This window comes from Pleurodeles waltl, chromosome 8 (assembly GCF_031143425.1).
Source record: "Pleurodeles waltl isolate 20211129_DDA chromosome 8, aPleWal1.hap1.20221129, whole genome shotgun sequence".
Taxonomy (NCBI): Eukaryota; Metazoa; Chordata; class Amphibia; order Caudata; family Salamandridae; genus Pleurodeles; species Pleurodeles waltl.
In genome coordinates this window covers 859886268-859911532 of record NC_090447.1, presented here as the reverse complement: position 1 = coordinate 859911532, position 25265 = coordinate 859886268, and the positions used below count along the sequence as shown (strand labels likewise).

The following is a 25265-nucleotide window of genomic DNA, read 5'->3' as shown; positions in this document are numbered from 1 at the left end:
AGTCTTGAAAAGAGTTTCTCAAGCTGCAGTGGTCGGCAGTGCTTTATATTCTGGCTTCCAAACGAAATTAACTACTTTTGTACAATTCCTGATGTAGTAGGAGAGAATCCATTGTAGAACAATGTTGTTATATTTATTTTCTTATTCAGCTAGCTAAAAACAAGAAACCCCAGTCGAGCTACACCGTTCACCACTTTGGCATAATTTGGGGATTTAGATGAAGTCCATTTTCAAAATGCAGCTTATAGTGATCGTGACCATCTTTTATAGAAGGGAGGTCCACATTGGCTTACCCAAAGAATGGATGTATGCAAGATATTTATGATACCCACTCACCATAAACTAATGTAATTTAGATGAATTACATGTTAATTTGTTAAAAAATGTCGTGCAAATCTGACACAGATCTTCCCCTGAAGGGTCCATGGTGTACACCCTGAATTTATAGATCGCCAAGATTTTATAGAAATATCTCTTGATGCTTAAACATGTGTGCACTGCGTTGAAACCTAGATTTAAGAGGGCCTAGCACCTCCATGCACCACATTAGCATAATTTTTTATTATTCTAATGTGGCCCAGCGAGGCCAAATTTGCTGCGCCATATTTACAAAGTTGTGCAATGCATGCATTCTGCCACTTTGGACCCCCTTGTGCCACATTATACCTGCGCCAGGCATAATGTATGCAAGGGTGGTGTTCTCCCATTAGGAGGACTGTAAAAATGGTGCAGTGGAATCTAAGAGATTCTAGTGCACCATTTTTAGCGGTTTTTTTAAAGGCCTGCAAAGAGCAGGCGTTAAAAGGAGGCATACCATTGTTTTCAAAGGGGCCCTATGTACTTTGCAGGATTAGCTCCAAAATGTTGGTGCGCCGCATATTAAATACGGTGCACACATGGTGGCAGTAGGGGGCTGCTTTAGGGCTCAAGTAAAGTGGCGCTGCACTGGTTGATGCGCCACTTTTCTTAAATTCGGGCCTAAAGTTCTCTGTTTATCCAACCTGCCTACCAATCATTTTCAAGTACTTTAAGTATTCATTTAGCTTATTTTCAGTTTTTAGAAACTAATTGATGGTGCACTTTCTTAATCACTGATTGCCAACATGTGGTAACATATTGTGCAATGTTGCTTATGCTACTCTACACTTTTGACCATGTGAGAAACACATTTTTGTTGTGCTCTCACTACCCTCTCTTGCTGTGGACATCTTGGGCCAGATTTAAACCAAAGTGACGCAGCGCAGTTCTGCTCCAAAATTGGCAGCGTCGCGCTGTGTCACTTCAGAAATGCAGGGATGCACTGTATTTAAGTGAATACATTGCACCTCTGCATTTCCCCCTGCGCTGGCGCTAAATTTAGCAGCCAGTACCAATGCAGGCACCCTTGCACCATCGTCCAAGGATATCTGCTGGGGCACACCCACAGCAACACCCATGGCACGCCCGGTGCTGCACGGGAAGGGACCGTATTTACAAGGTGGCGTTAAGCCACAAAAGTGGCATAATGCCACCTTGTAAATATGGCACAGTGCTTAGCACCACAGGAGAGTCACAAAAGCTCCTCTGGCGCTAGGGGCCTATAAATGCAGCCCCTTGTGTTTTTGACCTTTGCAGTACGTATAGCCTGCTCGTCAGGCCTCTGCTGCATGTGTCATGTATAAAACTAAAATATTTTAGTCTAAAGCTACTTTTACCTGTCAGTTTGGTAAATAAACTGCGTGCATAAGTTAAGCGCAGTTATACAAAGTTCAGCTAAAGGGCAGAGGAGTGAAATAAAAGTGTTTCCTTCTTGGAACTAGAATAGAACGTTTCAGGGACATGTTGAAAACAGCCAAATCTACACAGTGTATTTCGACTGTTAATCATTTATTAAACCATTATTTGGGTTACATTTGATAGTAAAGTGATAGCACAACAAGTGCAGATATAATCCAGAATGAAAACATCATTGCTGCGGTCAGTTTTGTATAGTGTTTAATTACATTTGGAAATGTATTGCCACAGCTCAGCTCCAGTGGTGAACAAAGGGGCATTCACCTTCCAGGCTGAGTCCTGACATTGCGACTCCAGACCTTTCGATTAAACGCGGCTCAGACGAGACCCTGCCGTACTCCTCCATTCTGTGTAAGGGGAAACTAAACAGAATTCAGGAGCAAAACCTGAGAGACGGTCAAGAAGATGAGGCTTAGGATCGACATTTTCTATGATGGTTGTTATGAGTAATTGTCTTGGAATACAGTGCTTAGAGATAAGTGCATGGCTAAGAAAAAGGGTGGAAAAATCCACAATGGTAGTTCTGTGTTGATGAAAGATGCTCTGTGGTAGTTATTTTTTTTTTCTGAATTAATATTTCTAGAAACGTAATTGGATCACACTGCTGCACACTATGGGAGGGGACAATATTAGTCCTATTTTGTCCTATTTTGCCAGGGCTCATCAGTGACAGCTGACTAGTTTTACCATCTAAAATGTCCTGCTTCACTCACTACCAGGACAGAAATGCCTGAAACAAATAAAGAAAATATGCTTCCCTGCTTCTTTGAATGAAGAATTTCTGAGTGCCTGTCAGGGGCCCATAGAGAGAGCTGTCTCATTCTCTTCAAGAATGCTGCTCTAGGGCTTGCGGCACTTGCCTTCCTTGGCCCTGAAGGAAATGATGTCCACGCTCTGCCAGTGAAGCATGCGTGACGGTGGAACATCGTTCATGTGGCTATTACGACAGAAGTTCCTGTTAAAAGAGATCACGTTGGAATACCGAAATGAAATTCAGTGGACCAATCACAACCGGATTTTTCCCTTGCATGCTCTTGTCGAACGACTTTTTTTGTGGAGTGAAAGCGTCGAAAGCTTTTTGTACAGCGACAGCGAGTGCTTTTACAGAGGAACCCTGAAGATCTGCTGGACACTGGACACTTGGCAGTGGATCTGGACTAGACTGAGTGTTAGAAAAATGGATTTCTCCATGAACTTTGAAAGCATTGCTTTCTTTCAGGGGCAAATATATTTTTTCTTCTGGCCCATTCAGGCTTTTTGCGAAAATATGTATTTTCTGTGGTTTAGGTTTCAAATAAACTAACTACATTTGGGTACAATTAAATACATCATATTTCATTCTACATTGTGTCATTGATGTAGTATCAACTAGCTTTGTTTTATGTTCTTTACTTTCATAGCAGGCAAGAACCAGTTGCATTTCTATAGAAGCACTGTCTGAGTCAATCTATAAATCGCAAACTATCGCAAATTGCAAACTATGAACTGGTCACGTAAACCATTTTGTGTTAGATAGTTTAGGCCTTGATCATGCTCAGTTACAAATCACACCAGTGGCCTCTCTCTCCGTAGAGTAGCACTCTGCTTTCTTACTCTACTGTACACATTAATTTACAGTTTGCACCAAAATAATAAGTACCGTGCTTTTTATGTTTCTGATCCCAAGGTAGTCGCTTTGTAGATTTCATGGAAGGGTGGCTTCTATTAACTAAATGCATCTGCTAAACTTTTGATCGTCTGACACTTGCAGAGTCTTTCCTCATAGCCCAAAATGCTGTGGACTGTTTACAGCCCTTTCTTATTTATCTCTGTCTTGTGCTTTTTCAATATGTTCTTCTGAGTACTGCGTGAATGTTTCTTTCGAGGCAAAATGATTTTGCATTTACCAGCCGCCCTATTGATAAACTTTAGCAACTGTGTGACTTTCCTGATGTATTCGTTTTCATATGGATCTTTTGGAACCACTTATAGTTATTATACTATAAAGTATGAGCACTCTCAAAACTAGGACAACTTATTATGTAGATTTCTGGTTTCACAAAGTATATTTTCTATTTTTGTGTTGGAATGTTCTACGTTAAAATCCCACCAAACTGCAAGAATAAACTATTTCATATTTTATGCCATAATCCTGGGGGGCAACAGTAGATGGTTGAAGAACATAAAAGAATGCTAAAGATCCAAACAGCTCTTGCATCTCTAGACAAGTGTCTGCTCTAGCAAGTTGCCTCAGACAGAGCTTTCATCCAGCTTTGTTTTATCATGCGCAACAGCAGGGCTCTTGGGAGAGCCGCATGGAAATAGCGGAATTTAAAATTTTCTGCTCAAATTGATGAAACAAGAGCGCTGCCTATTGATTAGCTGATCTGAGGTCATGCCAGAGGAGTTCCTGCATTAAGATTTTAAAGACGCTTCTTTGGATGTCATTGGTGCTAAATAAAGCACACGCCGTTTTCTCTAACACCCACTCTGCTCTGTGTTTGGCCATCCCCACTTCACAATACTCAGTCACACAAATATTGAACTGGACATGTTCCTCTTAGAGGTAATGAACTCCGGGCATTCTCCCAAATCACCATAATATTCAGTCAATCACATTGTGGTTTCATAACTTAGGAAACGTTTTTTGCATGTAAGGATGCTTTTCCAACAAATGTGATGATGTCGAAGACATTGGGTATATATATATATATATATATATATATATATATATATATATATATATATATTCACTGAAAAAAACAAAGGTTATAGGGATGTTATAGTTAGGCTCACATTTCACATGTACAAAACCAGTGAAATTCAGCAGTTCTAGTTACCTCAGCTATCTACAACATGGTTAGTGACACCACTGATGATATTTCAAATGACATCACTAATGACTGAGTGAGTCCATGACTAGTGCATACGGGACTGCCTGAGTGTATGAGGGCATCTATACATGTCAATGATTCCATGAGTGGTGTATGGATAAGTGATTTTTGTGGTTGAATGGTGTATGTATGATTAGCTGAGTATATTGGAGTATGTATAAGTGAGTGAGTGTATCAGTGGGGTATGAGTGACTGAGTGTATGTGTGTTGTATATGTGACTGAATGAGTGTCAATGGGTGACAAACTGAGTGTATAAGTGGTGCATGGTTTATTAACTGCTTGGCTATGTGTATTGTGTGAGTGAGTGTATGATAAGTGTATGAGTGAGTGAGTGAGTCAATGAGTAGTGTATGAGTGATTCACTGCATGCATGAGTGGTTTAGGCAAAAAGTGGTTAAGTAGTAGCGAGAATAAGACTAACAATTAGAAAAAGAAAAGAAAGTGAAATAGATAAAATAATATGAAAGCATTAATAATTTAAACATAACTATGTTTACTGTATTACATTTTTTTAAAGATGCCAGAAAATCTAGAAAGCTGTAGTTCATGGTTTCTGCTCCGATCATGTGATAGGGTGGGGTCTGCGGAATCCGGTTCCGAACCCTGGATATCACTATTATTTATGAGGTTAGATGTACTATATACAACCATTTCTTTTTTATGTTGGACTCAGAGTGCACCTATATGAAAGTATATATCACTTGATCTGTACTTGTTTTATATGGAAAAATTTGATTTTACATGCTTTAGGGAACCGCAGATCCATCAGTTGTGGAAATTTGTTTTTCCTCAATTGTTTAGCTGTTTGTGGACCTCACCCTATAACAGTTCCAGCCACACCCTACAGTACCTATTTCTGGTTTCAACACTGTTCAGATGGCTCTGCTATTGTGAGTCACTCTTTCTTTGACTCTGATAGAGCGTTCCATACTAATAATTTACCTGTACTTGGACGCTCTTTAGGCCGATGAATCTTTTGGCTAAGTGGGACCCTCTCCACCCTTAATCAGTCAATTTCATTAAATCAATAATCAATAACGAACATAAGCAATGCCCTGGTCAACATAACACTTAACAATTAATCCAGAATACATTTCGACGAACCCTGACCTTTCAGTCAGGAATAACCACACCAGTTTATTCAAACTTAGTGAATTTATTTCCCTATATTAACAAAGCTATCACAATATAGATGTGTCTCAACACCAAATGATAAACATAAATGAACATTAATAGCTGTCCATAACGGCGAAACAGGTGCAATCTATGCAGCATTTGAATAACAAGGCATTCGATAATAGCAATGCAAATCACCAATACTATAATCTGTAATGAACTAATTGCATACATTTAGTCAGCATAACAAGGTCTCAAATTGCATCGTGCAACAAAAAGAATCCTCATCTAACCACAAATTAGCATCGGCATGTGGGACTTCATGCAAAAACAATTTAGCAACATAAATTTGGAAAACTCCTAACTAGGGATCTTATCAAAATCAGCAGTTGGTTACCTAAAAGAAACACAATGCAATTGTACAATTTCCTTTCATATTTACCAATTACGATCAGCATACAAGGAAGTCTTCGTCTCACAGGTACCGTTTCTCGATCAGCATGGGACGGGGCAAAGGGGCAAGGTGGACGGGGCAATTGCCTCACGGTGGCAAGGTAAAACTACTACTTCATGCAAGGGATTAAAGTTAAAGTCTCTAGGGCAAGAATCATTTAAAATCTCTTTCTCTCGATTAGAGAAAGCATCAAAGTCTCTTTCAAAATGGCGACGCAGCAAAGTGGGTCATAATAGCTGCAATGTCCTGCAAAATGGCGGGTATGGGCGATGTCCAATAATGGCTGCTTTCCTCTCGTGCACCTGGTTTTTATAGACAACAGTTCAAATCCAGTAGGGTCTTCCATTGGAGGGTTCATAGGTTGACTTCAAATTGTCCAATCAAAAACAACAGTTCTCAAGCTTTTACTTAAGCATACATTATCCTTGGAGACGAGTACGCAAGTTGCAACATTTTATACCAATTAACTCACTTTCAGAGCTTCCATTGTCCGCACCTGCAGATTGACCTTGGAGTAAAGAGAGAAGTATGCCAGGCTGGCACGAAACCTTAAGATAAGCATGTGAACGATCTCAGTGGAAAAGTACAGCTTCAAGCAAGAATACACGTTTATTAGCACATTGGAAAAACACGAGCATCTAAACCGTGAGACCAGGCAACTAGGCCGAAGCCTGCACTAAAGTAATGCTAAGCTAAAACATTTCAAACAAGCAAATCGTAGCACACGTTTATGATTATGTTGGATTAATACAATTCTAATACACCACGTTATATAAAGCACGCTTATAAATGTTGGCAAACTACTCTGAGGGCACATTTTGTCCCCGTACAATCTTTATTAGTTCGGTTAAAGTCACACATGATTATTGCAGCACTACGTTTATGCGCTAATAAATGAAAACCTTCATTTTCTGCTTCATCAATCCCTCCTCTGATGACTACTTGTCATCACACAAACTATTCCCACAAATTTTATTCCATTAAAATTCTGTCAGTTCTCTTTTCCTTTTAATTCCCCTAGTTTTCGCTTTGTATTCTTCTGCCATTCTTTTCATCATTTTCTCTTCCTTCCTCCTCTTAATTCTTTCCATTATCATTATTATTCCCCTTTTTATTCCCCAAATTCCAAAAATGCAAATTAGAACTATTAGAATTCCCTGTATTATTTTTAGCAATATTCCATTCCAAATGCCCCCAATCCAATTTCCCACTGAAGCAAGTCCTTTTCCAACCTTCTCCCACACTCCTGGTTCTTTCAGTTCCTTCAAATCTGCACTCTCTTTTGTTAGATTAGCAAGCATAGTTTTAATCTTCACACTGTTGTCGGGAATATACGTACAACAGTGGCGCGCACCAAGCATTTTGCAAACGCCGCCATCCTTTGCTAAAAGAATGTCTAAAGCAAGCCTGTTTTGAAGAGTCATAGCTCTTTCCGCTGCAAGTTCAGCATCTATCAGGATTATAGCACCTGAAAACTTTGTCAACATGTTATCCACTATAGTAGACAACTTTCTTATTTTAATGGAATTCAACACAACTCCTAATGAAGGAATCATGGCTCCAAATATATCTCCTACCACAGCAGCTGCGGTCTCTCTTTTCTGGATACGATGGGATCCAGATGTCTTTTGAATCATCGATAGGTCATCCAGTTGATAAACCTTTGGGAACACTATACCCAAATAACATCTCCCCCACCATCCCTTTGGAAGACGATAATAGGCATTATACCCACAAATGTAATATACACCTGGTATGACAGGGTCAAGTCCGTTCATCATGAATGTCCATTTGGCCTTAAAGATAAACGTATGTTTACACTCACTCGCTCCTACAAAAATATTGTCATAATAAGATTCACTTCTATATATACAAAATTTCCCTACATGCCAAGCATCTAAAGCTATTCTCCCTTGTGTCTTTATTGCGGCAAAATCATAATTATCTACTGAAGTCCTCTTATGTAGCTCTTTTTCTAATTTTGCATTCATTTGTGCCCTTCTATCATCTGTGCGATCTAAAAAGCTTATTTCTACTGCAGAGAGCGAGCAGGTAAGGTTTTCCCTATGAGCGTGAGCCGTTTCAAAAGGTTGCATTGGCTCGAAAAATTCCCTCATTATTTTAGCATCCCAATCTTTAGCAATCTGGCTTAGCTGCGCTACTATAGGAACATATGCAAAGGTAACATCATAATTTGAGTAAAAATACTGTATGTTAGTTTGACCATAAAATCTAGACATTACTATACTACATGTAATCCCGTATGTAAGAGGCATGTGGTGATAAGTCACCCCTTCCTTTACTGATGTCGGTATCTGTGTACACACATAACAATCTTTCGCATCCATAGTCTCAACATATTCTGTTAGCAAGCGATAGAAAACATTATATGAAAGCTCTTTCTTATCATGCAAGTGTCTCTCATCTAATTCTAGTCTTTTCAATGCGGTTAGTTCAGTGACAGTAACAGGAGCAAAAGTAGAAGCATCAATTTTCTCATTCTCACCCTTTCCATGCATTGCAAGCACTATTGCCATTATTATTAGTACACATGCAATTATCAAGCCTATACACGCATATTTACAATATTTCTTTCTACTATTTTGCGTCATGATCTGTATAGAATCAGAGAGCTAGAAGCACCTATAAGGAAACTATTTAGCAATTCAGTTACAAAGCTGAACGAGCGCAATGTTCACACAGTCTTCTTCAAGAGGCCAGGCACTTATCGGTTAGCAGCATTTGTCTCAATTCGGCAATAACTCAGTCTTTTATCAGTTCAGCAAAAGTCTCATCCGGTTTAGCAATGTCTCAGCTGGTTGTTTGTATCACGTTGGATTGTAGCAAGCAATATCATTTATTACCCTTTCAATCGACAGAGTCCATAAAACTTTTCTTTTCTATAGGTATCTCTTCTTCTTCGTTCTCGAGGCTAAGAGATACAAACTCGTCAGTCCAATCGTCATGAACTACATATGCCCATTCGGGACCGGAATATCTTCTGTTCGGTATCCTTTTCCTTTTCAATTTTGCTTCTCTTTTCGATTCTGCTTCGCTGCTACTTTCCACTTTTGTCAAGTCTTTTTCTTCACTCGGGGATGGTACCACGACAGTTACTTCTTTTCTTTTCTCTTTCACTTTTGGCCTTTCTCCGTCATTCAAACTTTCTTCAGTCCTTTGTTTTGTTGGTGATATACTTAGTCTCCTCTTTGCACCATGTCCATTTGATGGACCTGCGATCTTTTCTGAGGAAGCTTGAACCTTTTCGTTCTGTTCTGCCTTGTCCCCTCCTTCTGGGGAATCAATCACGTTCTCTTTTTCTTTTTCTGTATCGTCTGCTTCTGAGAAAGCCCTCCTCTTATCAGGCTCTCCTGCTTTTTCACCTTTTTCGAGCCCTTCGTCACCGTTACTTTCTTCAGGCTCTTTATCACTTTCGGCTGCTTAAGGTTCCTTGTCACCTTCAGCTGCTTCAGGCTCTTTGCTACCCTCAGCTGCTTCCGGCTCTTTGTCACCTTCAGCTGCTTCGTCGCTGTCTGAACTTTCTCCTTGGTCTTCCCCAAGTGAGTTGGTCTCTTCGTCCTCAGAGAATATCTCTCTCTCTTCCGTTCCTGCCTGTTCGCTTTCAGTTCGGTTTTGCTCTGTCTCAGCACTCAGCACTGTTTTATCAGGCACTGTCAGTTTTAGCGCTTCAACTTCCTCATCTGTAGAACACAACACTTTCTTTGTGTGACTGGCGTGAATCCAGTTGGGAACCCCCGCACACTTCACAGTGGTAGTTGTCGTCAGGATCACTTGGAAAGGGCCTTTCCAACGGGGTTCCAGACACGACTTCCTCACGTGCTTCTTTACCACAACCCAGTCACCTGCTTTCAGTGCGTGTCCTGGACCTTGGATCGGTGGCAAGGTGGTTGCTTCCACCTGGTGAGAGAAAGAGCGAACCACGTCAGCCAGACCCTTGCAGTAGTCTAACACCATATCATCTGTAATATTCAAAAGCGCGTTTGCGGGAACTGCAGGAAGTCTCATAGCCCTGCCCATGAGAATTTCGTGCGGAGACAATCCAGTCTTTCTATCAGGGGTGTTTCTCATTGACATTAGCACTAAGGGCAATGCGTCAGGCCATTTCAAATTTGTCGATGCACATATTTTCGCCATTCTCGATTTCAGTGTACCATTCATCTGCTCCACCAGTCCTGAGGCTTCAGGGGCGATAGCTACAATGCAGTTTTTGCTCAATGTTCAGCGCTTCGCAAAGTAACTTTATCACCTCGTTATTGAAGTGACTTCCCCTATCTCACTCTAAAGAGATCGGGAATCCGAAACGTGGTATTAACTCCCTCAACAATAGCTTTGCAACTGTAAGGCTGTCATTTCTACGTGTGGGGTATGCCTCAATCCAGTGACTAAAAATGCACACAATCACCAACACATACTTCAGACCTCCATGCACAGGCATCTCAATGAAGTCCATCTGCATTCGACTAAACGGGCCGCTGGCCCTGCCAATGTGGCTCGCGTTCACAACTGTTCCCTTTCCTGGGTTCATCTGCTGGCAAGTGACACATCGATGGCAAACTGCTTCTGCAGCTTGACGAAATCTGGGGTTAAACCAATCAGTTTTGAACAATCTTATCATGGCATCTCTCCCTAGGTGAGCTTGCCCATGATAGAACCGCGCAAGCTGTGATAAGAGACTATTTGGCAAAACAAATTTTCCCTCATTTGAAACCCATAACTCATCTGGTCTCTTTATACATTGTGATTTAATCCAGGACTCTCTTTCATCCTCCCTGACGTTATTCTGTAATGCTTTTAATTCATCTATTGTATCTACAACCTTCAAGGCAAATGCTTCAGCTGGTTCGAGTTCTGGTTCACTTATCGAATTCCATTCATCTCTGAGTAATATACAGTTCAAGGCACAAAATCTTGCAACTTGATCCGCATATGCATTTCCCAGAGAAACATAGTCCTGTCCTTTTGTATGAGCACTACACTTTACCACTGCAACTTCGGCTGGCATTTGAATGGCATGTAACAATTCCCTTATCCTTTCCCCATTTTTCACTGGGGATCCTGAAGAAGTCAGGAAACCTCTCTGTGACCATGGTTGTCCAAAGTCATGCACAATCCCAAACCCGTACTGACTATCAGTGTAAATGGTGACTTTCATCAATGCAGACAGTTGACATGCTCTTGTAAGGGCTACAAGTTCTGCTACTTGTGCAGAATAGACTCCTTGAAGCCACCCCGCTTCCAAGACACCTGTTACAGTACATACAGCATATCCTGCTTTCAAAATTCCCATCCCATCTCTTAGACATGAACCATCAACGAAAACAATTTGGTCATTTTCATCAAGCTTAGTATCCTTAATGTCAGGTCGAGGTTTTGTGCAAAATTCAGTCACCTGAAGGCAGTCATGCTCGACGTCTTCAGCGTTCTCAATTTCAGCAATTTCTCCAGGGAGCAAGGTTGCTGGATTCAACGTAGTGCACCTTTTCAGCTGCACATTCGGTTAGCCCAGAATTATCGTTTCATACCTTGTGAGTCTTGCTCCAGTCATGTGTTGCGTTCGGGAGCGGGTCAAAAGTATCTCAACTGAGTGAGGGACCATGACTGTTACTGGGTGTCCCATCACTATTCCTTCACTCTGAGTGAGGCTGATACCAACTGCTGCTACGGCGCGCAAACACCCTGGAAGTGCTGCTGCGACCGGATCCAAAGTAGCTGAAAAATACGCTACTGGTCTATTTATGCCACCATGGGCTTGAGTCAAGACAGACAAAGAACATGCATCACGTTCATGACAAAACAATGTGAAAGGCTTTGTGTAGTCAGGCATACCTAAAGCTGGAGCCCTGCACATGCATTCTTTCAACTCAATGAAAGCATCCATCTCGTCTCCTTTCAGCTCAATTTCATCCAATGCGTCCTTCTGGGTCAATTTCAGTAAAGGCTTTGCTAGAGTCGAGAAGTTGGGAATCCACTGGCGACAATAGCCCACCATTCCCAAAAACTTCCTCACCTCCCTCCTTGTCTTTGGTGGACTCATTTGAAGTACACTTGTTATTCTTTCCTTCATTATTCTCCGTGACCCTTTCTCTATCTGGTGACCCAAGTATTTCACTTTCTTCTGACAGAACTGCAATTTGGAAGGAGACACCTTATGTCCATTCCTTCCCAAATGGTTCAACAGAGCAATGGTGTCGGCTGTGCAGCCACTTTCTGTCTTTGATGCAATCAGTAAGTCATCAATGTACTGTACTAGGGTTGATTCGAATGGCAATTCTAATGCTTCCAGGTCTTTCTTTAGAATCTGATTGAATATTGACGGTGACTCAGAAAACCCTTGAGGAATTCGACACCAACTGTAAACTCTGTCTAAAAATTTGAAACAAAAGAGAAATTGGCTGTCCTCATGAAGAGGCACCGAAAAGAACGCTTGTGACAAGTCGATGACTGAGAACCACTCAGCATCGCAAGGGACTTGAAACATTATCACAGCTGGATTCGGTACGACAGGGCAACACTTGACTATGATGTCATTTATTTTCCTCAAATCCTGCACAATTCGGACCTTTCCACTCGGCTTTATTAGTCCCATGATTGGTGAATTACATGGACTGCTTAACACTTCTTTCAGTACTCCCTGTTTTACAAATTCGTCAATGAGTTGGGCAACTTTCATGAGGGTGTCTTGTGCCATGTGGTATTGTGGGGTCTGGGGAAAAGTTGCATTGGGCTTTACAGTCACTTTCACTGGTTCCACTCCCTTCATCAATCCCACCTCTTTCCCTGTCATATCCCACACTTCCTTTCCGACTGTTTCCCGTAATTCGGCTGGAATATCTTCTTCAGTTATCATCGAGAAAAGGCAAATCAGAGGATGCTCTTCATCGACAGTTTCCATCTCATCCCCCTCTACACTGTCCTCTTCTTCCCCATCACTGCTCGTCTGAATTTTTATTCCCTCGTTCGAACACATAATCGAACAACCCAATTTGCACAACAAGTCTCTCCCTAACAGTGCTATCGGGCTTGAGTCACATACCACAAACTGATGTACCCCTTGATAGTTACCGATGCTGACTGGTACCGGATCTGTTATTGGGTTCGTCAGGTGCCTGTTTGCAACTCCCACCACTTGAACTGTCCTCCCTGAGAGTGGCAAATTTGGTACTTCAATGCTCTTAACAGTTGAACGTGTTGCTCCTGTGTCAACCAGGAATGAGACACGATGACCCATTACTCTTCCCTCCACGTACGGACCCTTTTGATCAACTTCCAAGGATGCTGCAAGCACACAATCTCCTTCCTCTCCTGAACTTTCACTCTCCCATACATTGTTTATTCCACTCTCACTGTGTAATGGGAACTGTTGTACGGTGCCATTTGTATTCATTACCTGACCCGAGACCTGTGGAGGAACCATCACTTGCTGCTGACTCATTGGTGCCAAAGGTATTTGCATTTGCTGATTAGGTACCATGGGTAACTGCTGTTGCATTGGCTGCATTTGCGTCATCTGCATACGAGGCATCTGCATCTGCTGCGGCTGCATAGGTTGTAATCCCTGCAACTGATTTACGGTCTGAAAATTTGGGTTTGGACCTCTCATTTTCGGTCCCCTCATTGTCTGAAATGCATTGACATCATTGTTTTGCTGACCGACACCTGCACCTTCCTGCACCACCATCGGGCACTCGCGTTTCCAATGACCGACAATTCCGCACACGTGACACGGCATCACCTTTTTCAATGCCTGCACACCATTCGGAGTCACAATAGTGTTCAAATCCGGACCATTATTTCCAAAACCTCCTCTGCCTCTGCCTCTCGCCTGTGGCTGAAACGCCATATTTCCCTGCAACTGCGGCTGCGGTTGCGGTACCTGCTGTTGGAACCCTTGCAACCCTTGCAAACCTTGCAGACCTGTCTGAGCTGCTTTAAGTTGCATCATCATCACTTTCTCCTTCAACTTTTTCTGTTTCACTTCAATTTCGTCGCTACAGTATTTCGCATAATTCAACACCTCATCAATAGGTTTCGACTGCCAACAAATCAAATGCGACTTTATCATCTGGCTTATCTCTGGTCTCAGCCCTTCCACAAATCTAAACACAAAATGAAGCATGTCCTTCGCCTCTATTGTTTCCGTGCCGCTGTAGTTCTTAAACGCCTTCAACAACCTCTCATAGTAACTATGAATCGACTCTTTAGCCTCTTGGGCAGTTCGATCGATCTTCTGCCAATCCACATTTTTCGCGGCCACCTTCGTCTTCAAATGCTCAATCACCTTATAGTACAGGCTCATCACCATAGGCGATGGTGCACCCGTCTCCCTGTCTCTTTCTGGTTCACTTGTCGGCCATCCTACAGCTCTTTTGCAATCCTCCCACAAATCTGCCGGAACCACAATCTCAAAGAGGGTGTTCAGGTCTTCCCAAAGACATTTTGCAAGCTTCACAAACCTGTCAGTCTGTTGATACCATTCAATCGGTTTCTCTCTCAGTTTGGGAAAATCATCCGTAAAAGACTGAATGTCGCTTCTGTGCCATGGTACATGTATTAATTTTCCCCCTGCTGTCTCCCTCATTGGTAACATGGTTACTGCATCACTACTCTGCGGTCTTTTCTCGTTGATCTCTGGGACACTGTCTTTCCTCTTTTCCTTTCTCTTTACCCATCTGCTTTCCCATTTGTCTAAGCACCTCCACACTTGTGCACTCTGCAACAATTCTCTAAGGTGCGCCTTCATGCCTGCTGACCTCATGTGTTCAAAATCTGTGGTCCCAAAATCCAATCTGTAGCTCCTGCTCAAGTGTTTTGTCTTGTCTATATCAACCCCGTTTTTGTCAGCTATTTCTTGCAAGCTTCTATGTACCTTGTTCACTTCCTTCGTAATCCTGGGACATAGATACCTCAGCTCTTCTTCCGAGTAGGACTCTAACCTATTCACACCCATAGTCCCTTCCACCAATTCTTGTGCTTCCATGTTCAACCTGACCCTATTCAGATAGTCTTCTCCCTTCCCACTGACTGAGCTTTGTGTGGAATTCAGACTGTTGAACCACTGTGTCAGCTGTTGCGCATTCAACCCCATAAGTGTAGCATTTACATCGACTGCCATTGATGGTTGCGGCAACTTTTCAGTATTCGATGACAGCGGTATCACCAGTGGGGGACTTGACCTCACCAGTGTTGACTGAGCACATATGGGACTAAACTCCATCAAGGACCCAGATCCATTTGGCTGAGCCGCTATAGGGGTTATCCCTGGAGTGTTTTCTATGCACCTCCTTTCGGTCCCGTTCTGCAGCATTGATCCCTGACCGCTCATACCTAAGTTAGGCTGAATGTACAGAGGTACCGGTGGACCTACAGTAATGGGTAGCGATATCGCATCTGGGTTTTGTCTATTTCCCATGTTCTGAGGCATGTTCATTCCCACACTATGGGTCATCATTGCCGGCATGCCCATCTGACTCCCCGTCATCTGAGCATGTGCTGTCCCCCCCTGCATCTGCTTTTGAGGCATCAAAAACTGGGTTGATTCGGCTTGTGCCAATGTCTGGTTGTGACCATTCTGTACTCCCCTTACGGTTGGTTATAGAATCATTCCTGCACTGTTGTCACTGCTGTAGTACCCTGGCATCTGCGGCTGATAATTTTCTGTTGGTTTCAACATGGGCACATCTGGATATATTCTCCTAACCTGCGGTATCTGCGGGGTGAACAGTAAACTCGGGTCCTTAGACCCCGATGATGCTCCTGAACTCTGAGTTTCACTGTTCTGTACCGGTGCCGGAGGGGCAGAACTGGTACATGGACCTTGCCACTCTCCGCATAAGGGGGTGGACGGTCGTTCAGCAATTGCATTATTAACTCCTCATCCTCTAACTCCTCTTCTCTTCTCAACTTTTCCTCGTCCTCTCTATCCTTGGAACACCTCCTGTTTGTCTTACAGGTAGCTTTCTTACCTGTCTCCTCTTCTTCCTTAGTAATTGCGGGAAACAATTTTATCCCCTGCAATATATCTGACCTCCACACCTTCTGTGCATTATCCCACCTAGAGTCCGCTAGTGTCTTTTCTACCTTCCTTATCCTGGTCTCGAACTTATTTTGCTGCTGCTGTCTAGCCATTAGTTCCCAAATTGCTAGAGCCTCAAACTGGGCTGGCCTTGGAGGCACCTTCATGTCGTACATCGCGAATCTCAAATTCTCTAGAATCCTTATATTGAATGTCCCGTGGATCGGGAATGCTACGCTCCCATGTTTCTCTGTCAGCTTGTGCCATTGCTTTAGCCAAAGGCACGGAGCTACCCCCTTTTCCTCCATTACAATGTAAGCTGGTGTACCTTCGGGCGGCGTCTCCTCTCCTACGCTCGCTTTAATGTAAGACTCCCCCTTCATCGCACTCTTTAATGCTTTAAAAAATTTCATTTTCTCGTCTTTTATTTCACAAAGTTTGTAATCAATAGGTGACTTTAATTCCCGGTATACTCTTCGCTTGCCTTTCCCCTTCCAATCGAGCCCCACGGACTGCGTCCAATCCGTGCGCGACCCTTCTTTGCAACCAACCTATCCCAGCGCGGCTCCTAGTGACGTCACACTCACACACACTGCGGCTGACAAAGCCTCGCGGCTAGTCCTCCTTCACTCAGCTCCTCTCGTAACAACTTCTTGCATGTATCACGAGCTACCAAAAATTATAAAACAGATCTGTCGGTTTACTACAGGAAGGGTAATACAATCGCTTCAGGACCTTAGGGATTTTTCACTAGCCTCGGCAGTTATTCCATCTTTCTCGGTCCCCACTTTCGCAAGTAAATCTGACCCGCAGACCTACTCTCAACTTGTCAATGATCTATTCTAGTGCACTTAGAATTTTGTCAAAGCCCGAAGTCGAAGTTTCTTTCACTCCCTTAACACACATACCGACTCGTCGACCACGCCCGATCAACCTACTAAACCGACCAGACCACAACATAAAACAACATACTCCGGAGTCTCTTGACCTCGCAGGGCCCGTCTCAACAACAACAACCACGTGGACCTTTTTCTGCACAAAGCGCCACACGCACATGAAGTTCGACGACTTCCCTACTCTCACACTCGGAGTCGCACCTCCGCTATTTCTATGAAGTTCGACGACTTCCCTACTTCTACACTCGGAGTCGCACCTCCGCTATTCTCTAAAATCCTCGCGACCTTTTCACACAATCTGCGGCAATAAGCTGTGCAAGCGCAAAATCCTAACTTCACTCATACCATCACTAGTACCGCCAACGCTGATCTCACACCTCCATTCTCTTAATTCGCAAGCTCCGAGATCCCGGGAAAGTCGCGGTGGACTTAGCCCATCATCATTCTGTCAATCTGTTTTACCCAAGAAAAAATCTAATTCAACTTCTCACGTGAGATCTCAAAAGTCGAAACCGTTAATTCAACACCATGTACTTTAAAAGTACGGGGTCCCAAAAGGCGAAACCGTCCTCTGCTACCATCTACTGATAGAGCGTTCCATACTAATAATTTACCTGTACTTGGACGCTCTTTAGGCCGATGAATCTTTTGGCTAAGTGGGACCCTCTCCACCCTTAATCAGTCAATTTCATTAAATCAATAATCAATAACGAACATAAGCAATGCCCTGGTCAACATAACACTTAACAATTAATCCAGAATACATTTCGACGAACCCTGACCTTTCAGTCAGGAATAACCACACCAGTTTATTCAAAGTTAGTGAATTTATTTCCCTATATTAACAAAGCTAGCACAATATAGATGTGTCTCAACACCAAATGATAAACATAAATGAACATTAATAGCTGTCCATAACGGCGAAACAGGTGCAATCTATGCAGCATTTGAATAACAAGGCATTCGATAATAGCAATGCAAATCACCAATACTATAATCTGTAATGAACTAATTGCATACATTTAGTCAGCATAACAAGGTCTCAAATTGCATCGTGCAACAAAAAGAATCCTCATCTAACCACAAATTAGCATCAGCATGTGGGACTTCATGCAAAAACAATTTAGCAACATAAATTTGGAAAACTCCTAACTAGGGATCTTATCAAAATCAGCAGTTGGTTACCTAAAAGAAACACAATGCAATTGTACAATTTCCTTTCATATTTACCAATTACGATCAGCATACAAGGAAGTCTTCGTCTCACAGGTACCGTTTCTCGATCAGCATGGGACGGGGCAAAGGGGCAAGGTGGACGGGGCAATTGCCTCACGGCGGCAAGGTAAAACTATTACTTCATGCAAGGGATTAAAGTTAAAGTCTCTAGGGCAAGAATAATTTAAAATCTCTTTCTCTCGATTAGAGAAAGCATCAAAGTCTCTTTCAAAATGGCGACGCAGCAAAGTGGGCCATAATAGCTGCAATGTCCTGCAAAATGGCGGGTATGGGCGATGTCCAATAATGGCTGCTTTCCTCTCGTGCACCTGGTTTTTATAGACAACAGTTCAAATCCAGTAGGGTCTGTCATTGGAGGGTTCATAGGTTGACTTCAAATTGTCCAATCAAAAACAACAGTTCTTAAGCTTTTACTTAAGCATACATTATCCTTGGAGACGAGTACGCAAGTTGCAACATTTTATACCAATTAACTCACTTTCAGAGCTTCCATTGTCCGCACCTGCAGATTGACCTTGGAGTAAAGCGAGAAGTATGCCAGGCTGGCACGAAACCTTAAGATAAGCATGTGAACGATCTCAGTGGAAAAGTACAGCTTCAAGCAAGAATACACGTTTATTAGCACATTGGAAAAACACGAGCATCTAAACCGTGAGACCAGGCAACTAGGCCGAAGCCTGCACTAAAGTAATGCTAAGCTAAAACATTTCAAACAAGCAAATCGTAGCACACGTTTATGATTATGTTGGATTAATACAATTCTAATACACCACGTTATATAAAGCACGCTTATAAATGTTGGCAAACTACTCTGAGGGCACATTTTGTCCCCGTACAATCTTTATTAGTTCGGTTAAAGTCACACATGATTATTGCAGCACTACGTTTATGCGCTAATAAATGAAAACCTTCATTTTCTGCTTCATCAACTCTTAAATGGCTTCCAGCATATCAGCAGTACAAGATCCAGAGGATTCCACTATGAAGGAAGAGGAGACTACAGCTGCCTCAAAAAAGGAAAGTGAACTGTGGCGACATTTCACCATGAGTGCTGGGGAGAAAAAAAGTGACTGCAAAACATGTCACATGCAACATTTGAGGCAAGCAACTTGCGTGAGGGACCTCCAAGAAATATTCCCACGTAACAAGTTCCAAGTGGAAACACCTGAAGACCATTCATGAAAGGGCGTACAACAGGATTGTGCATGAGAAAGACTGTCAACTTCAACCGCTGCTGTGGGACAGTCTTCAGACACCACAACAGTGCCATCCATATCACCAGATTAGGGAAGAACAGTTACTTACTGTTCAAAGTGTCATGTGTTGCTTGCTGCCAATATCTCCTCTGTGGATGAATTTGTCCATGTCATTAGCAACCATCATTGCAAAGTATTTATTTTTTGACTTATAGATACTTTTTTCCAAAATGAAGCACATTGATTTTTACTTTGTTCATATGCTCTATTATTTTTAAGCTACTGTTTAAAAAAAACACACCAAAAAAGTTAAAAATAAGTTCAGCATTTTTGCCCAAAAAAAACAAAGGTTCTTCTTAGAACCATTTCATTCTATCAAACAAGAGCTGTGTCTGTGTTTTTTTCTATTACAATAATTATGTACATGTATACTGTAGTATGTAATTTTGTGCCAGGGTGTGCCTCTGAAAGCATCAGTATGTGTCTAGGGCCCGTATTTATACTTTTTTTAGCGCCGCCTTTGCGCCGCTTTTTGACGCAAAACGGCGCAAACCTCCAAAATACAATGGTATTTTGCAAGTTTGCGCCATTTTTGCGTAAAAAAACGACGCAAATTCGGCGCAAAAAAAGTATAAATACGGGCCTAGGTGTCTTACTGCATGCATCAGTGAATGGCTGTGTGTGTGAGTGAATGAATCAGTGTGTTTCTAGGTGTGTCAGTAAATGCATTAATGTGTGGCTAGCTGTGTCAGTGTATGTATCAGTGCATGCCTGAGTGTGTTAGTGTATGCATCAGTATCTGGCTGGGTGTGTGAATGACTGCATCAGTGTGTGCTTGGGTGTGTCAGTGTACTCATCAGTGGGTGTTTAGATTTGTCACTGTGTTCCTGGGTATCTCAGTGTATACATCAGTGTGTCTGGGTGTGTCACTGTGTGCACAAGAATCTGTCTGGGTGTCTCACTGAATAAATGAATGTGTGCTTGGGTGTGTCAGTGTACCTAGCAGTGTGTGACTGGCTGTGCCAGTGATTTCATCAGTGTGTGTTTGGGTGTGTTTGTGCATGCATCAGTATCTGGCTGGGTGTGTAAGTAAATGCATCACTGTGTGCCTGGGTGTGTCAGTGTATGCATCAGTGTGTGACTGGCTGTGCCAGTGTATGTATCAGTGTGTGTCTAAGTGCGTCACTGTATGCACCAGTATGTGACTAGGGGTGTGACTGCATCTGTGTGTGCCTGGGCGTGTCAGCGTGTTGTGTAGCCATTTTAGCTATAATTTAAACATGTTATTTTAGCAAACTAGGCCTGCCACTGTGCACTTTAACCTAGATATGTTTTATGCATATTATTTTAACAATAGCCACATTTGCAGTCTTATTTTATCTGTCTATTTGTTCTTCACCTAGGCCAGCACTACATTCTCAAAAAAAGACATTTCTTTCACTCTGTGCTTTTCTCAAGGCTGCTGTAAGATAGGTTGCCGGCAAACTGGTACGCATTGTCTCTAATGTTCACAGAAACATACACACTCTTTGTGGGAATCCTTTCTTGGAACATCAGCTGTTTATTATAAAAACACTATTTTGACCCATGTATGTTAGAGGGAGATTCCAGCCAGATGACCACAACTGTATGCTGATTGCTGAGTGCTTCACTGCAGCTGCTTATGTAGACTACAGGCCTCCTGCTCAGGTATGGGGGATGATGTCTTCCCGGGGAAACCTGAAGGGCAGAATTAGAGCTTAACATGCTGTGCTCTAACATAGTCTAGGTAGGAACTATTCTTAAAAACTGTAGTGACAACATGGTAGCCTTATTTTTGTGTTTGACTCTCCTTGTCACAATTTTAATCCTGTCATGCTTCATCGTCCTAGTTTGTAATACATGCTTTTTTATCTAAGATGTAGTTGCTTCAATGAAACCTTACTGAACTATACTTTGCCTCTGATTGTCCTTGCATATGTGAGACTAATGTAACTGAGAGAAATGGATGAGAACTGAGTGACCATGATTTCCCAGAAAAGTCATTTGTGTCATGCGCCGGGTTGCCCAATCATCCCTGCTCTTAGGTGGAGATGAGGCACTGCTAGTTAGCCGAAAGAAAACCTGGATTAGGTCGACATGTGTTACATAGTGTGGGTTTAGACTCAGACCCCCGCAGTACAAGTGATTCTGCCGCCCAAATCCAGTAGCCTTATTGGAATAACGAGAACCTATGCGATAAGTGTATGCATTAGTGTGTGTCTGGGTGTGTTAAAGTATGCATCAGTGTGTGCATGGGTGTCTCAGTGTGTGTGTGTCAGTGTGTGCTTTGGTGTGTTAATGAGTGCATCAGTGTGTGCCTGGGTGTGTCAGTGTGATTATAGGTGTGTGTGAGTATCTCTGTTGATGTGCAAGTGGATGGGAGAGTGTCTTTCCAGGTGTGAGAGTGGATGTGAAAGTGTATCTCTTGGTGTGAGAGAAGGTGTGTGTGAGAGTGAGCATGAAACTGTCTTTCTGGATTGGGTGTAAGAGTGTCTGGGTGTGGGAGTGGGTGTGAGACTCTCTATCTTAGTGTGAGAGTGGATGTAATCGTGTCTGCCTGGGTGTGAGAGTGGGTGTGAGAATGTCTTTTTGGATATGAGATTGCATGTGAGAGTGTCTGTCTTAGCGTGACAGTAGGTGTAAGAATGTCTGGGTGTGAAAGTGAATGTGAGAGTGTCTGTCTGGGTAGGAGAGTGGGGATGACAGAGACTGTCTTGCTGTGACAGTGGGTGTGAGGGTATCTCTGTTGATATGCAAGAGAGTATGAGAGGATCTCTCTGGATGTGAGAGTTGGTCTGAGAATGTCTGTCTTGGTGTGACAGAGGGTGTTCAAGTGTATGTGTGTGAAAGTGAAAGTGTCTGTCTGGATGTGACAGTGGGTATGAAAGTGTCTGGCTTGGCAAAGGGTGTGAGAGTGTATGTGTATGAGAGTGAGAGAGAAAATGTCTGGATCTGAGAGTGGGTGTGAGAGTATCTGTATCGGTGTGACAGAGTGTGTGTGTGAGAGAGTGAGTGTCAGAGTGTTTCTCTGGATGTGAGAGGGGATGAGAGAGGATATGTCTTACTGTGAGAGATGGTGTGATAGTGTGTCTGTTGGTGTGACAGTGGATGTGACATTGTCTGTCTGGATGTGAAAATGGGTGTAGGGCTGTCTGTCTGGGTGTGAGAGCGGGTGTAACAGGCTATGTCTTGGTGTGAGAGTGGGTTTTGGTGTATGTACGAATGCCTGAGTGTGTGCGCTAATAGTTAATATTTTTTTTTCCCCGACAGTTTCTGAGATCCACAGACCCATCCGCGAGGCTCAGTGCGTCTCCGTGTGAATCCATGGGTGGATCTGCGAAGCTACTGAAATGTTTTTAAAAAAAAGTTTCACACATTTTTTTGATAATTAGTTACACATAAGCCACATTTACATGAACCCTAAGGGGTAAGAGAATTCCTACCCTGACCCTTTCATAACAATTCCAGCCCACTTTTCAGCCCTGGGGACCATTCCCTGATAAAACAAAATTCCGGCTGCAACAACGTTTTCGGCCAGCCAATTAGAAGCTTGCTTTCTCTCATGGATCTGCAGTTCAATCTGCGGTGGATCCGCAGAGGATCTGCATCCCTAAATATATACATATATATTGTGTAGGCCTGTTCAAAAATTTGAAAAATCCCATTGACTTAAGAAGAGGAAAATGTATTTTGGCCCCCCCCTTTTTTCTCGGCCCCCACTTGATGGATCACCCAGAAACTTTCAAGACAGCAGCTGACTGAACAAAGTATAAGTTTTGAAAATTTCAAGAAGATTTGTTAACCGGTGCCAAAGTTATTGGCAAAATATAAAACGCTCTGACTATGGTAAAAAAAAAAAGTCCTAACTATAACTACCCAGTGGAGACCGCCACTAGATAATATATATATAGGGCAAGTGCACAAGTTATAGTTACCTAGTTACTTTAGGATGCGAGTTCTAGTAACTCAAAAGAACTCTAAATATAACTGCTGAATTTCTATGGTGTTGTACTAGTAAATTCGGCATCTAACTATAGCATGCCTGTAACCCCTTCCACCAGTAGTGAATATATACATATTCATTGAAGAAACAATGGTTACAGGGATGTTATAGATAGGAAATAGACTTACAAAAAACATTAGAAATTCACTTGAAAAATAAAGGTTAGAGGGACGTTATGATAGGATCTGGACTTACTCGTATGAAACCATAGAAATTATGGTTAGCTGAAGTAACTATAACTCATGTCCTAAAGTAGCTATAACTCGCCCTCCCCATGCACAGTTTTCTCCTCAATAACTTCACTGCAAATATTACATTGATATTATCAATTATGTTATCAAAGATGGTGTGAGTGTTGTAATATGCGAGGTAATTAAATGAGTTATAGATACCTTAGGCTCCTGCCAAGTCAGAGCAAACACAACTCTGCTCCCATCAGGCGAGAGCTGTCAAACCTCTCTTGCTTGCTGAGAGCAGAGGTTTCCTCTGTTTCCCTACCCGCAGATATGTGGGCACGGACACTGAGGATATGATTGCTCTCACAGACAGGGAGCTGCATGTTTAGAAGCTGCCTGTCTGTGACAGCAGTGCTGGCTACTGCAGGAGATGGGAGGGCCTGCTGAGACCATGAAGGCCTCTAGGCTTCCCCTGTGGTCCCATTACACACTGGGTGCCCTGGGGGGCACCTAGGACAGATGGCAGGGACCCAGTGGATGAGGTCCCTGGGGCCGAGATCAGCCCAGGGAAAGGGGACCCCTAAAAAGAATGGTGTTAAGGCCACGCCCTGGGAGATGGGGTCCTCGGGACAGACATTGGTTCTGCGAGGGGGGCTGCGTGACCCCCTCCTTCAAAAAACAATATATGTTAATGCTGAGTCTTGAGAGATGGGGTCCATAGGGCCAAAATCGGCCCGTGGGGGCTCCATGGCTCCCCTCCTCCATTTAGTAGAGGTGGGCACTGGGTGCTGGGGGTCCTCAGGGTGTAAATCAGTTATGGGAGTGGGGGTGGCACCCCAGTCCCCCAGGAAAGCTCAGGAAAAATCCCACTTGTTACAGTCACATTGTAGGAGGCTGGACTGGCTTGTAGTGAGTACCAAGGGGTACTTACACCTTGCACCAGGCCCAGTTATCCCTTATTAGTGTATAGGGTGTCTAGCAGCATAGGCTGATAGATAATGGTAGCTTAGCAGAGCAGCTTAGGCTGAACTAGGAGACGAGTGAAGCTCCTACAGTACCACTTAGTGTCATATGCGCAATATCATAAGAAAACACAATACACAGTTATACTAAAAATAAAGGTACTTTATTTTTATGACAATATGCCAAAGTATCTCAGAGTGTACCCTCAGTATGAGGATAGCAAATATACACAAGATATATATACACAATACCAAAATGTGCAGTAATAGTCTTAGAAAACAGTGCAAACAATGTATAGTTACAATAGGATGCAATGGAGACACATAGGGATAGGGGCAACACAAACCATATACTCCAAAAGTGGAATGCGAACCACGAATGGACCCCAAACCTATGTGACCTTGTAGAGGGTCGCTGGGACTATTAGAAAATAGTAAGGGTTAGAAAAATAGCCCACCCCAAGACCCTGAAAAGTGAGTGCAAAGTGCACTAAAGTTCCCCAAAGGACATAGAAGTCGTGATAG

General features: G+C 42.8%; 1 protein-coding gene across 2 annotated transcripts in view; it reads left to right on the top strand.

Annotated features, from left to right (window-relative positions):
- The window catches only part of GPC6 (glypican 6), a 3616389-nt gene that overhangs the window by 1762977 nt on the left and 1828147 nt on the right, over positions 1-25265 (top strand). The gene's annotated exons all lie outside the window — the stretch shown is intronic.